At 40.3% G+C, this 12,707-nt stretch overlaps 1 pseudogene; it reads right to left on the bottom strand.

Moving 5' to 3' along the window:
• Nucleotides 1-1,055: 1,055 nt before the first annotated feature.
• On the bottom strand, nucleotides 1,056-1,881 carry LOC122890279 (annotated as a pseudogene).
• Between the last annotated feature and the right edge of the window lie 10,826 nt (nucleotides 1,882-12,707).

Here is a 12,707-nt window from a genome sequence, read left to right as displayed (position 1 = left end):
CTGCTTCAGCCTTTTTCTCCCTCTTTCTCAGTCCTTCCCCCTCTCTCAAATAAATAAATAAATCTTTTAAAAATAAATAAATAAAAATAAGCAGCTCATAGTAATCTATTAAAACAACCACTGAAAACTAATATGGAATCAATCCCTAGTACTTAGTGGCTTGCCAGGACCTAGATGGTGCTTTATCTGCCTTCTCTTCATTACGAATGAGTTGAAGAAAGACTGGGGATATTCAGCAATGCCCATACCATCATGCTTGAAGATCCAAGCAAAATCACAGCTCTGCCCACTATTAACGTGTCTTTGTCTTCAAAAAGAAGGTTAACAACAAAACACTTCATAATCCTGAAGAGATAGATGTCCTTGTTAATAATTAAGGATTAGGCTGTCTTTTCACCCACAGCTCTAAATGGTTTTACAGCTTTATCAGATTTTTTTTCCAATGGCAACATGTCACAGGGGCATCCCTTGATCTAACAATTCAGCTATAGGAGGATGTAATAGTCAGGGTTCTCCAGAGAAACAAAAGCAATAGCATGTAAAGACTGAGATTGAGAGGGAGAAGGACAAGGTGAGAAAGAGAGAGAGAGAGATTGAGATTTATTTTAAGGAATTGACTCACACGATTTGGAGGCTTGGCAAGTCCAAAATCTGCAAGCTAAGCCAGCAGTCTGGAGACTCTGGAAGGAATTGCAATTTGAATCCAAAGGCAGTCACTGGCAGAATTCTTTCTTGCTTGGGGAAGTGAGTCTTTTTCTATTAAGACCTGAACTCTCCTGATTTAAATGTTAATCTCACTAAAAGAAACATCTAGAAAAATGTTTGACAGAATATCTGAGTCCCATGGTCTAGTCAAGTTGACACATTATCACATAGGGAAAAAAGAACCACTGTCATTATTCTGGATGTGTGTGTAGAATAAGAGCCCATTTCTTTGGATTTAAGGTCATTCACTTTGGTCTCGTGTCTTTCAGTGATGCATATACCTTTTTATTCATGCTGTATTATCTTTAATTAAGTATAAAGACTTCCAATCACATCACCTAGTGACCATTTTATCCACTGCTCTGTTTGGCCACTAGTCTCTTGTCTCTCTTTTCAGCAATGGTGAGGTAGATATCCTTTTCACAGGGAAGAGAAATTCATGGTTTGTTGCCTTTGCCAATAACACAAACATTGGAGAGTCATGTGGCAAAGCTGTGGCCACAGGCATCCTTCACGTGAACTGTGTCAAAAGAACCGGGATGTCTCTGTCTGTGGGTGATCACACCAGTTCTTCCCAGGTTAGCACCCCCAGTCACCACATACAGATGACCAGTGTCAAATTTGATGAAATCAGCAATCTCTCCTGTCTCCAAATCAATCCTAATGGGGTGTCATTCACTTAGATGAGGGGATCAGGAGAGCAGATGGGGGGAACATCTCGGGTCACCAGACGAGGGATTACTTTTGTCCCACAAAGACCTTTCTCACTTTGCACAAGCTATATGTAGCCTCCTCAGGTATCATCTGATGAACAGCAAAGCAGCCCTTGGTGCCATAAATCAAATGGAAAGTCTTTCCAGTCTTGTCAGTGCTGATGACCAGCAGGGTAGGTTATATTAGTTCGGACCTTGCCATTGATCTCAGTAAAATACTGCATACAGATCTCCTTTCCTTCGTCTCCTTTAGGGCACACTTAAGTCTGTCCCTTAGGAAAGTGATGAGAAGGAGACGTTCTCTCTGCTTATGGGGATCAGTGGATGCAGGAGGGACAAACACACCAGCTAGATAATCAAGAGTGCAATGCTTTGTAGCTGACCATGAGCATCTGGAGATGCTGCTTGAGACCCGCTGGGCATGCCAAAGATGCATAGACTTTTCTTTCAACCTGGTTTTCATTTGTCAGAGGAAAAGAAGCCTTGAGCATCATCCAAGTTTGGGCTCTTTTTGCCATAATGACTAATGCATTTTATAACTACCTCATTCGTATAAAGGTATGTGGGAAATTTCCTTCCTACACATTCGTGGAGGAAGAACATTTATGCTCATCTGCTCGTACAGACCTGGATCAAGAATCTAGAATCAAGCATCAAGAAAGGCTGCTCTCAGGACCAGATCTTAAGGGAGCTAGAGAAGAGACCTAAGATGTGAAGAGGTTCTCACCTAAAAGTTTTCAACTGGTTTTCCTTAGGGCAGTCGAATCCATTTGCTATAGAAAAGAAAGATCAGAGTTCAGCTGTGGCAGAAATAACCACAAGCTACTCATTCTGTTTCAGAACATCAGGCTGTTTCTTCTGCCAGGGACAGAAATGATACTCACGTCTTGGATCCAACTTCTAATCATGTGGCTGTGAGCAGGAAAACGAATGTCAATCCTTGATGGGGCTGAGAATTTCTTTGTCCTCATGGCTTCCTTGTTTCTCAGGAATATCAGTTGGGCAAGGATAGGAATCTCCAGCAAGAAAATCGAGGGGATAGTGAAGCGAGCCAGACGATAATCATAATCATGATTAATGAAATATCTATTTTGTACCAGGTGCTGTTCTGGGTGCCAGGGACACAGGATGACGAAACATGACTCTGGCTCCTCAGTCTAGTGGGAGCAGTGGGTGAGAGAGCTACCTGAAAGGAGTTGACAAACACAGAGGAATGCCTGACTGTCTGTGAGGGTCAAGAAGGGTTTCACAGAAGACGTGACTTTTGACCTTCACCTTGGAAGATGCTTTAGAGCTCAGCAGGAGGAGTAACAGGAAACAGAGGATTCCAGAAACTTGGAGTTCATTTTTTATTTACTCTTTTTAGTATTGATTATTGAAGTACTGAATATTCACTTGGAAAATATGCAATTTGCCAAAATATTATAAAGAAGTAAAAAAACGGGGTGCCTGGGTGGCTTAGTCATTAAGCATCTGCCTTCGGCTCAGGTCATGATCCCAGTGTCCTGGGGTCCAGCCCTGCATCGGGCTCCCTGTTCAGCGGGGAGCCTGCTTCTGCCTCTGCTACTCCCCCTGCCTGTGTTCTCTCTCTGTGTGTGTCTCTCTCTATCAAATAAATAAATAAAATCTTTAAAAAGAAAAAAAAGTAAAAAACAATGACTCCAAAAAATGACCAATAATGTTGATAGCTAGAGAAAATACTGCAGCAATAATTGCTTTGCCGTAATTCCTTATTTTCTTTTGCTCTACATTTTTATATAAAAAATTATATAAAATTGTTTATAGTATAACTTTGTATATTTATATATATTTATACTATATGTATAAGCTATAAATTTATAACTTTGTATATTGCTCATTCCCAAAGCATATTCTATCATGAAAAACTTGTTAAACCAATATTTGATAGCTTCCTAAAATCTTACTAGATTTATCATAATATATGTAAGCATCAATCTATTGTGGATTTTTGTGCTCCCAATTTTCACTCATATAAAGGATGGCTTTGTGTGTAAATTTTGTTGTATTTTAGAAGTAGAAATCCTGGGTTGAAGTATATGAACATTATGAATGCTCTTAATAACTAGCCATATTGTTTTCTAGAAAGTCTGCAGTAATTTAAATTATCACTAGTAAAGTATAAAAGTGCCTTTCTTACCAAAGTCCTGTCAATACTGCATAGAATATTTTTAATGGATTTCAATAGATTCAGTAAAGTGCACTAATCTCAAAAGTCTAACTCAATAGACTAGTATAATTTTTAAATATTTGATAATTTAACAGGAAAAATTATATTTCTTTTATTTCTATTAAAATTAAATGTTTTATTATGCTGATTAGACTCTTGAATTTGCCCTTTTGTGAACTAGTGGTTCATGCTATTTATCTATTGAGGTCTGAGTGATGTGAAAAATCTGAATGTTCTATTTATATTTGCTGTAGATATTTTTCTCAGCTTGCTGGGTTTTTTCTCTGTAAAGTTTTTGACAATCAAAGCTTTTATTGTTTCTATTGTTTGTGTGGTCAACTTTTTCAGTCTTTTCCTTTTTGTTTTTTTCAAGTAGAATTCAAAATATTTTTTAGATTTCTTTGAGACTTTTTCTTTGACCCATGGATTATTTAGAAGTGTGTTGTTTAAAATTCAGGGACTTGGGGGATCCAGCTATATTTACATTATTGATTTCTGGTTTAATTTCACTTTTTTGTTTAATTTCATTATTATCTAGGAATATTATTTGTAAGATTTCTGAATTTATTAAGGTGTGTTTTATGATTGCGAGCATGGTCTATCTTGGTGAATAATCCATGTAAGAGTGAGAAGAATGTGCCTTCTGCTGATGCGGGATGATGTATGCTATACATGCCGGTCGGATCCAGTGACTGATTGCTCTGCTTGGGTTATCTGTATCCTTACTGATTTACTACTTATTTGATACATCAGTTACTAACAGAGGGCCGAAGACGTCTCCAACTCTAATAGTGGATTTGTCTGTTGTTCTTTTCAGTTCTATCAGGTTTTGTTGTTGTTGTTACTAAATTTTACTTATTTGTCAGAGAGAGAAAGGTGGGGGGAGGCAGGCAGAGGGAAAAGCAGGCTCTCCACTGATTAAGGAGGCCGATGTGGGACTCTATCCCGGAACCCTGGGATCAAGACCTGAGCAGAAGGAAGATACTTAACCCACTGAACCACCTAGGTATCCCTCAGTTCTATCAGTTTTTAATTCCTGTGTTTTAATGCTCATTGTTAGGTGCATATATGTTTAAGGTTGTTATGTCCTCTTGAAGAATTAAACCCTTTATCATATATATAATGCCCCATTTCATTCCTGATAACCTTCCTTGCTCATAAATTGGCTTTACCTGAAATGAATGTAGATATACTCCAGCTTTCTTTGATTAATGTTAGCACGGTAAAGCTTTCTCCATCTTTTACTTACAATCTATCTGTTTACATATAATATAGGTTTCTTACAGTTAGGCCTAATTTTTTTAATCCATACTGACTGTCTCTGTCTTTAATTGTTGCGTTTAGACCATTCACAGTCAGACTTTCAAAGTAAAAATCCAGTAGGGTTCCTGGAGATAAAGAACACCAAAATGTGGGACTCCCACCAGACTTTCCCACTCATATTAGTCTCCAGAACTTTCCCACTCATATTAGTCCACAACTCGGGCTCTGGAAATTCATTTGAAAGTATCATTTAAATCTTTGGGTGCATGGGTGGCTCAATCCGTTAAGTGTCTGACCAGCACAGGTCAAGATCTTAGGGTCCTGGGATTGAGCCCTATGTCAGAGCTCCCTGCTCAGTGGGGACCAGGCTTCTCCCTCTCCCTATGCCCCTCCCCTGCTTGTGGGCGTGCTCTTTCTCTCTTTCAAAAAAAATAAAATCTTAAAAAAAAGATACACTATACAAACGTTAAGAAAAAAATTTAGGGGCACCTGGGTGGCTCAGTGGGTTAAAGCCTCTGCCTTCGGCTCGGGTCATGATCCCAGGGTCCTTGGGATCGAGCCCCGCATCGGGCTCTCTGCTCAGCGGTGAGCCTGCTTCCTCCTCTCTCTCTGCCTGCTTCTCTGTGATCTCCGTCTGTCAAATAAATTTAAAAAAAAAAAAATCTGTTAAGAAAAAAAATTTAAAAATGGCAAAGAACTGAAAAGACACTTCGCCAAAGGCGATCTCCAAATGACCAATAAGCACATGAAAAGATGTTCAACACCATGTGTCTATAAGGAAATGCAAATTAAAACCACAGTGAGATGCTACATCATACCCACTAGGATGGGATGACTATCAAAGAGATAGACAATAACTAGTGTTGAAAAGGATGCAGAGGAAATGGTACCTTCATACGTTGCTGGTAGAGATTAAAACCCTACAACATATTTGAAAAACATTTTGGCAGCTCCTCAAAAAGTTAAACATAGAGCAACCATATGATCTAGCAATTCTACTCCTACTAAAATAGCCAAGAGAATTTAAGCTATACGTTCGTATAAAAACTAGTATGTGAATGTTCATAGCAGTATTACTCACAGTAGCGGGAAAGTGGAAAAACCCAAATATCCATCAACTGATGAATGGGTAAACAAAATGTTGTCTATCAATATAGTGGAATGTTAGTCAGCTATAAAAAGGAATGAAGTATTTTTTTTAAATTCCAGCGTGGTCAACATACAGTGTCATATTAGTTTCAGGTGAACGATATAGGAATTCAACAGTTCCCTATATTACTAGTGTTTCTCATGGTAAGTGAGCTCTTAGTTCCCTTCACCTATTTCACCCATCCCTTCTCCCCCCTCCCCTCTGGTAACCATCAGTTTGTTCTCTGTAGGTTTGAGTCTATATTTTGGCTTGACACTTTTATTCTTTTTTTTTTTTCCCCCTTAAATTCCACATATGGATGAAATCATGTGGTATTTGTCTTTGACTTATTTACTTAGCATTATACCTTCTGGATCCATCCGTGTTGTTGCGAATGACAACATTTCATTCTTTCCTATGGCTGAATAATATTCAGTTTTGTACATATACCACTTTTCTTTATCGATCTGTGGATGGACACTTGGGCTGCTTCCATAATTTGGCTATTGTCAATAATGCTGCAATAAATACAGGAGTGTATACATCATTTGGAGTCAGTGTTTTGTGTTCTTTGGGTAAACACCCAATAGTGGAATTACTGGATTATATGGTAATTCTATTTTTAACTTTTTGGGGAACCTTCATACTGTTTTCCACAATGGCTGCACCAGTTTGCATTTCCACCAACAGTGCACAAGGGTTCCTTTTTTCCTGCATTCTTGTCAACACTTGTTGCTTCTTATGGTTTTGATATTAGCCATTCTAATAGGTGTGTGGTGAAATCTCATTGTGGCTTTGATTTGCATTTAAGGGGAGTGAAATACTAATATATGCTAATACATGAATGAATCTTGAATCCATTCTGCTAAATGAAAGAAGCCAGACACAAAAGGCTATCTACCATGATTCTATTTCTAGGAAATATCCAGAACTGACAAATCCATGAGACAGAAAGCAGATTAGTGGTTTCCAGAGGCTGGGGGAGTGGGAAATGGGGAATGAGCACTATTGGATTCAGAGTTTTTTTTGGGGGGTGGGTGAAGAAAATGTTCTGGAATTCAATAGTGACAAAATTTTGTAAATATACTAAAACCTAACAAGTTATACTTTTTAAAAAAATATTTTGTTTATTTGAGAGAGAGAGTGAGAGAGAGAAGGAGAGGAGAGAGGGTCAGAGGGAGAAGCAAACTCCCCTCTGATCAGGGAGCCTGATGTGGGAACTCCATCCTGGGACTCCAGGATCATGATCTGAGCCGAAGGCAGTCGCTTAACCAGCTGAGCCACCCAAGTGCCCCAAGAGTTATACATTTAAAAATCAATAAATTAAGAAAGATAAGATTCAAGCTATATTATAAACAGTCCTCACCATTTTCCTCCAAAGAAAGGAGGAAGACACATGATACATGTGCTATTTATAGAGAAATGAAGGCACAAAGTGGACAGCCTAACTGCCATCATCTTGATCAGAAATATTGGGCACCAGCTTTAGGTAGAACATGTATGAACCATGTCCTTACAGAAGGCAATTCAGGAAAGGATATGCTCTTTCATCACAGGGAGGTTCCAGGATTAACACAGAGGTTATTTCTACTTAAATAAACAACTAATGGAAACTCGGTTAACTTTGACCACTTAGTTATAAAATTGCAGGCTTATTATGATTTCTTGTATCAGAATTGGCTCTTAGTGCAGCCGAAAACATTAAATCTACTCTGCGCTCACCATTTGTATAGCTACATAGAGTAGCCTGCATTTCCATGGGCAAAGGGAATAAAATTCCAGAAGTCAGACTTGAGCAACTAATACATACCATAACTGATGCTTTTTTCTTTGTTTGCCCAGGTCAAAGAACCAATGCTTCAGCATGAGTTTTCTTTTAACTGGGAAGAGAAGAGAGGTTTCCTCACTTCCCATTCCCAAGAAAAACAATGTTAGAACAGAAGAGCATTTAAAAAAAAAAAAAAAAAAAAGGAAAAGCAGAGCAGAAGAATGGCTTGAATCTTATTTTCCTTATTTTATTGATTTTTAAGTGCACAACTTGATAGACGTTATGTATTCACAAAATTGTGTCCCGAATTCCAGAAAGTTTTCATTGCTCCCAAAAGAAACCCTGTACCCCCTCATAGTCATTAAAGCAGTGAAGAAAATGCACATGGTGTCCTCATGAAGATTCCCTCACAGCACAGTGAAAGACTGTAATATGGCTGACCTGCATTCCCAGGTGCTGGAGGGGAGACAGCCCCACCTGAGCCCCACCTGAAGGAACAGCCATGTGTAAGTTGTATCAGTGACTCAAAATCAGATCAAGCGCTTGTATCATTTGCTTTCCCTACATTTCTTTTCTTCGTCTCTCCTGTTCTCTTCCCATCTCGGCTGTTTCTTCTCCTTTGCCATGACCATCTCTTCCACTATCCCCTCTCTCCTTCCCTCTCTTTTTCATGCTCAGAAATACTGAGACCTCAGTATATCAGACTCTTCTCCCCATTTCCATCGCCTTCTCTAGGCTCTTCTTCCTCTGCTCATCTCTCAAAATGTTGATATTTTATGTCTGTGTGTGCGTATAAAGAAAGGCAGAAGTAAGTTTTAGTCTACATGACTCTCTGGTTGGCCAAGAACAACAGAAGCGACAAATGTCCCTTAAATATTAGTCCCCTCCTCTCCTTAAAATAAACCATTGGTGCTCGGGTGAATGAGGAAAGTCAGATAAGGAGTTACTGAAATATTCAGTATCAGAAAAGGAGAATCTCCTTAATCTCTTTTATGGTTCAATACGGAGTTATTCCCTGTAACTGGAGATGAATTATTCTGTATTTCCCATGACTAAGCTGATTTTTTAGTGGGGGGAGTGATTTTTTTTTTAAAGATTCATAGATTGAATCTTTAAAACATAATTTCCAAAAAAACATTTAAAAACATAAAGAAAAACCAACAAATGAATGTGTTATCTTAGTTCACTTTCAAAAAGAAATAATCTATGCTTCTCAAAAGGGGACAACATGAAATTGGGCGCAGAACATTGCACGTGACCACGAACCTCTCCTGCTCCCTGTCCTCTCTGCGCTGCCAGCAAGCCAGGGCCTCAAAGGTATGAGTGCCCCGGGCTGCTGAGGACACCGCAACATGCCTGCCATTTCAAATGTGGTCAGATTCACAAGCTAAGTTCTTGTGAGTGTTTTCTTCACTCAAAGGCATATTGTTGCAAAAAAAAAAAAAAAAAAAAGACTAGATTCAGAGAGAAAATTAGAAATGACCAAAGCTGCAAAAGCAAGACAGGAGTGTCTTTGAGCTCAGCAGACACGTGGACCAGTAGCGCTTCGTGAGATCTCTGTGAGGGAAGGGCTCAGCTTCTAAAACAGTGTAACTGGGGCGCCTGGGTGGCTCAGTGGGTTAAGCCGCTGCCTTCGGCTCAGGTCATGATCTCAGGGTCCTGGGATCGAGTCCCGCATCGGGCTCTCTGCTCAGCGGGGAGCCTGCTTCCTCCTCTCTCTCTGCCTGCCTCTCTGCTTACTTGTAATCTCTCTCTGTCAAATAAATAAATAAAATCTTTAAAAAAAAAACAAAACAGTGTAACTGTTCAGCTGCAAAATGCCACAAAATTTTAAAACACCCTGTATCTCCAACATATTCATTTATCTTTTGGGTGAAGAACAACAAAAAGTAACTTCAATTCCCCCATGTCTACCCAGTTTCCTCACCGAAACTTCTTCTGGTAGAAAATCTGGAAGCACTCATCACCAATGCCTTTATAATACCACACTGTCACAATTTAAAAAATAAAGATGAGTGGGGACAATAGACGCCCCCACCCAAGAGAAGATGCTCACAGCAAATCCTAGTAGCCCTGATACTTTTTTCCCAACCATGATTTATTTATTTATTTTAGAAGATTGTTTATTTATTTGAGGGCAGGTATAGGGGTAGAGGGAGAGGGAGAGAGAAAGCCAAGCAGACTATGCTGTGTGTGGAGCCCAATGGAGACTTGATCTCACGACACTGAGATCATGGCCTGAGCTGAAACCAAGAGTTGGATGCCCAACTGTCTAGGCCACCCAGGTGCCTCTCCCAACTATGATTTAGAAGAACTGAACTGGATGGACACCTGGGTGGCTCAGTCAGTTAAGCATCTGCCTTCGTCTCAGGTCATGATCCCAGGGTCCTGGGATCGAGTCCCACGTTGGGCTCCTTGCTCAGCAGGAAACCTGATTCTCTCTCTGCCTGCTGCTCCCCCTGCTTGTGCTCTTTCTCCCTCTCTCTTTCCTCTCTCTGACAAATAAATAAAATCTTCAGAAGAACTGGACTGGAGCATTTCTTTTTCTTTCCTTTTTCTTTTTTCTTAAGATTTTATTTATTTATTTGAAGAGAGAGATCACAAGCAGGCAGAGAGGCAGGCAGAAAGAGAGGAGGAAGTAGGCTCACTGCTGAGCAGAGAGCCCGATGCGGGGCTCAATCCCAGGACCCTGAGATCATGACCTGAGCTGAAGGCAGCGGCTTAACCCACTGAGCCACCCAGGTGCCCCTCTTTTTTCTTTTTAAGATTTAACTTATGTATTTGAGATGGAGAGGGAGAGAGAGAGAGAGCACAATGGGATTCTATGCATCCATAAGCAAAAATGAGGATGGTCTCTATGTACTATAACAAACGCTTTCCTGACATTTGTTGTCTATTTAGTATATTACCACTAGTTTTTCTTTTTTTTTTTTTTTAAAGATTTTATTTAATTATTTGACAGACAGAGATCACAAGTAGGCAGAGAGGCAGGCGGAGAGAGAGAGCGAGGGAAGCAGGCTTTCTGCTGAGCAGAGAGCCCGATGTGGGGCTCGATCCCAGGACCCTGAGATCACGACCCGAGCCGAAGGCAGCGGCTTAACCCACTGAGCCACCCAGGCGCCCCCTCCACTAGTTTTTCTTAAAGAAGAGGAGGGGAGAATTCACATGTGTCTATATCTCTGGAAGAATATGTTGTGGCTGATGGTAAACAAAGAGTGGCAACTGGAATTCAAAATATTATCTTTATTATTGATAAAGCTCATATCAAAAACACAACTTAGGAATGTGTCAACAGCGGGTTTTCCAATACTGAACCCAGTTTGCCCACCTGAACTGGCCCCCTACAAACCTCCCCATGAAGCCAACCCTGAGTATTTTCCAAGATGGAGTTGTAAAAAGTCTGTTGCTGGAGTTGTCTTTGCTAACAAAAGGAAAGAGAAGGAAAGGACTGAGCTCCATACACCATTTTTTCTCCCAAACTCATCAGTCATGTAACTCATTCCATTCTGAGGGAAGAGGAAAGGAATAGGGCCAAGGCCTAGAGAGTTAGGCGGAATAAAAACCTCTTCACATAAACCCTGTGGGTGAGCAAGAAGTGTTTTTTTTTTTCCCATCTGGGCCCTAACAGGGAAGACAAGAAATGGATAACTCTGCAGGGTTCTAGAAATAGGTGCTAGATGATGATGGAACATGAACTGAAGGAGACCCTATTGTGCTTAAAAAATATTAACTACGGGATTGTATTTCCCATTCAAATGTAAATAAAAATAAGGAAAAGTATCTTCATGTGGTTCTGTGCAGGTAATTGAGAGCTGCAAAGAAAGGATAAAAGAAACTAGAGCACATTTATACATCGCTTGCTTCATAACTGGTGAAGGGAATGAAGTTTTACCTGATTGGATATAGTTAGAAAACTTTTTTCCCCATAACAGTTTGGTTCCACAGAAAGGATGGTCTCTCCAGCCATGTTTTTGGACCTTGTGCATGAAATGAATTGTTGGGCCACCAAGCGGCCCCATGCAGGGTTTAAGAGGGCAGCTGTAGACCTGTGTGAGGGATCATAGGTCTAGAGACAGATGCAATATCATGAAGAAACACCTTCCCAGCACCTGAGCTGAAATCAAGAGTGAACAAAATTGCCTTGTGGGTGCTCTGGGTGAGGAGCTTGTGTTGATCAGTGTTACAATGTTAAACAATGTCTTTTCCCTGCTCTGAGGGGCCCTTGTCCTCACCTTACGGGCTGGGATGGGTCCCATGCAGCCGTGTCAGCCCATGCAAACACAACTGGACTTGTGCTGGTCCCCGTCAGGTGCCCCTTGAGACTGACCTCTTCTTGGTTTCTTGGACACTGACCATGTGGTGGAATGGAGATACAGTTCAGTAGCTCTCACCTAGGCTCTGCTATTTGGGACCCGAGAGGTGTAGATCTTAAGACTACTCCTATATGCTAAAAAACATACATTGACTTTGTTTATTTTTCTGTTAGTTTTTATACCCTTTTCTACTTATGTTCCTACATTTCTGATAGACTCCAAAGTGTCAAGCCAGGCATATTTTTAAAGCAGTGACTATAAATAGGTCATAAGAGGCAACCAAGGAAAATGTCACCAACTCTCAGTGGCACTGCAAGTAATGTTTCAAAGAATAATTGACTCAAAATGCTTCCTTACTGGGCCAGCAAAGGCCGAGGCAATAAAGAAAGAAGTTTCACGTTCCAAATTCAAAAAGGGCATTAAGGACAACTGTGGAACGCTGCCCTCCCTCCCGTCCTCCGACTTCCACCCACGGAGAAATCAGGGTCTGAATTGCTTTGCTCTATTTGAAGGAGTGTCATGTAATTTTGATTCAGAGTTTTCCAGTTAGGATAAAGGAAGCAGGGGAATAAACCATGTCACTGAAGGGGTGGGGGGAGAGGAGAAGGAGAGCAGAGGTAAGAGTGTG

Source organism: Neovison vison, chromosome 11, assembly GCF_020171115.1.
Source record: "Neovison vison isolate M4711 chromosome 11, ASM_NN_V1, whole genome shotgun sequence".
NCBI classification, from domain to species: Eukaryota; Metazoa; Chordata; class Mammalia; order Carnivora; family Mustelidae; genus Neogale; species Neogale vison.
This window is presented reverse-complemented; position numbering and strand designations above follow the sequence as displayed.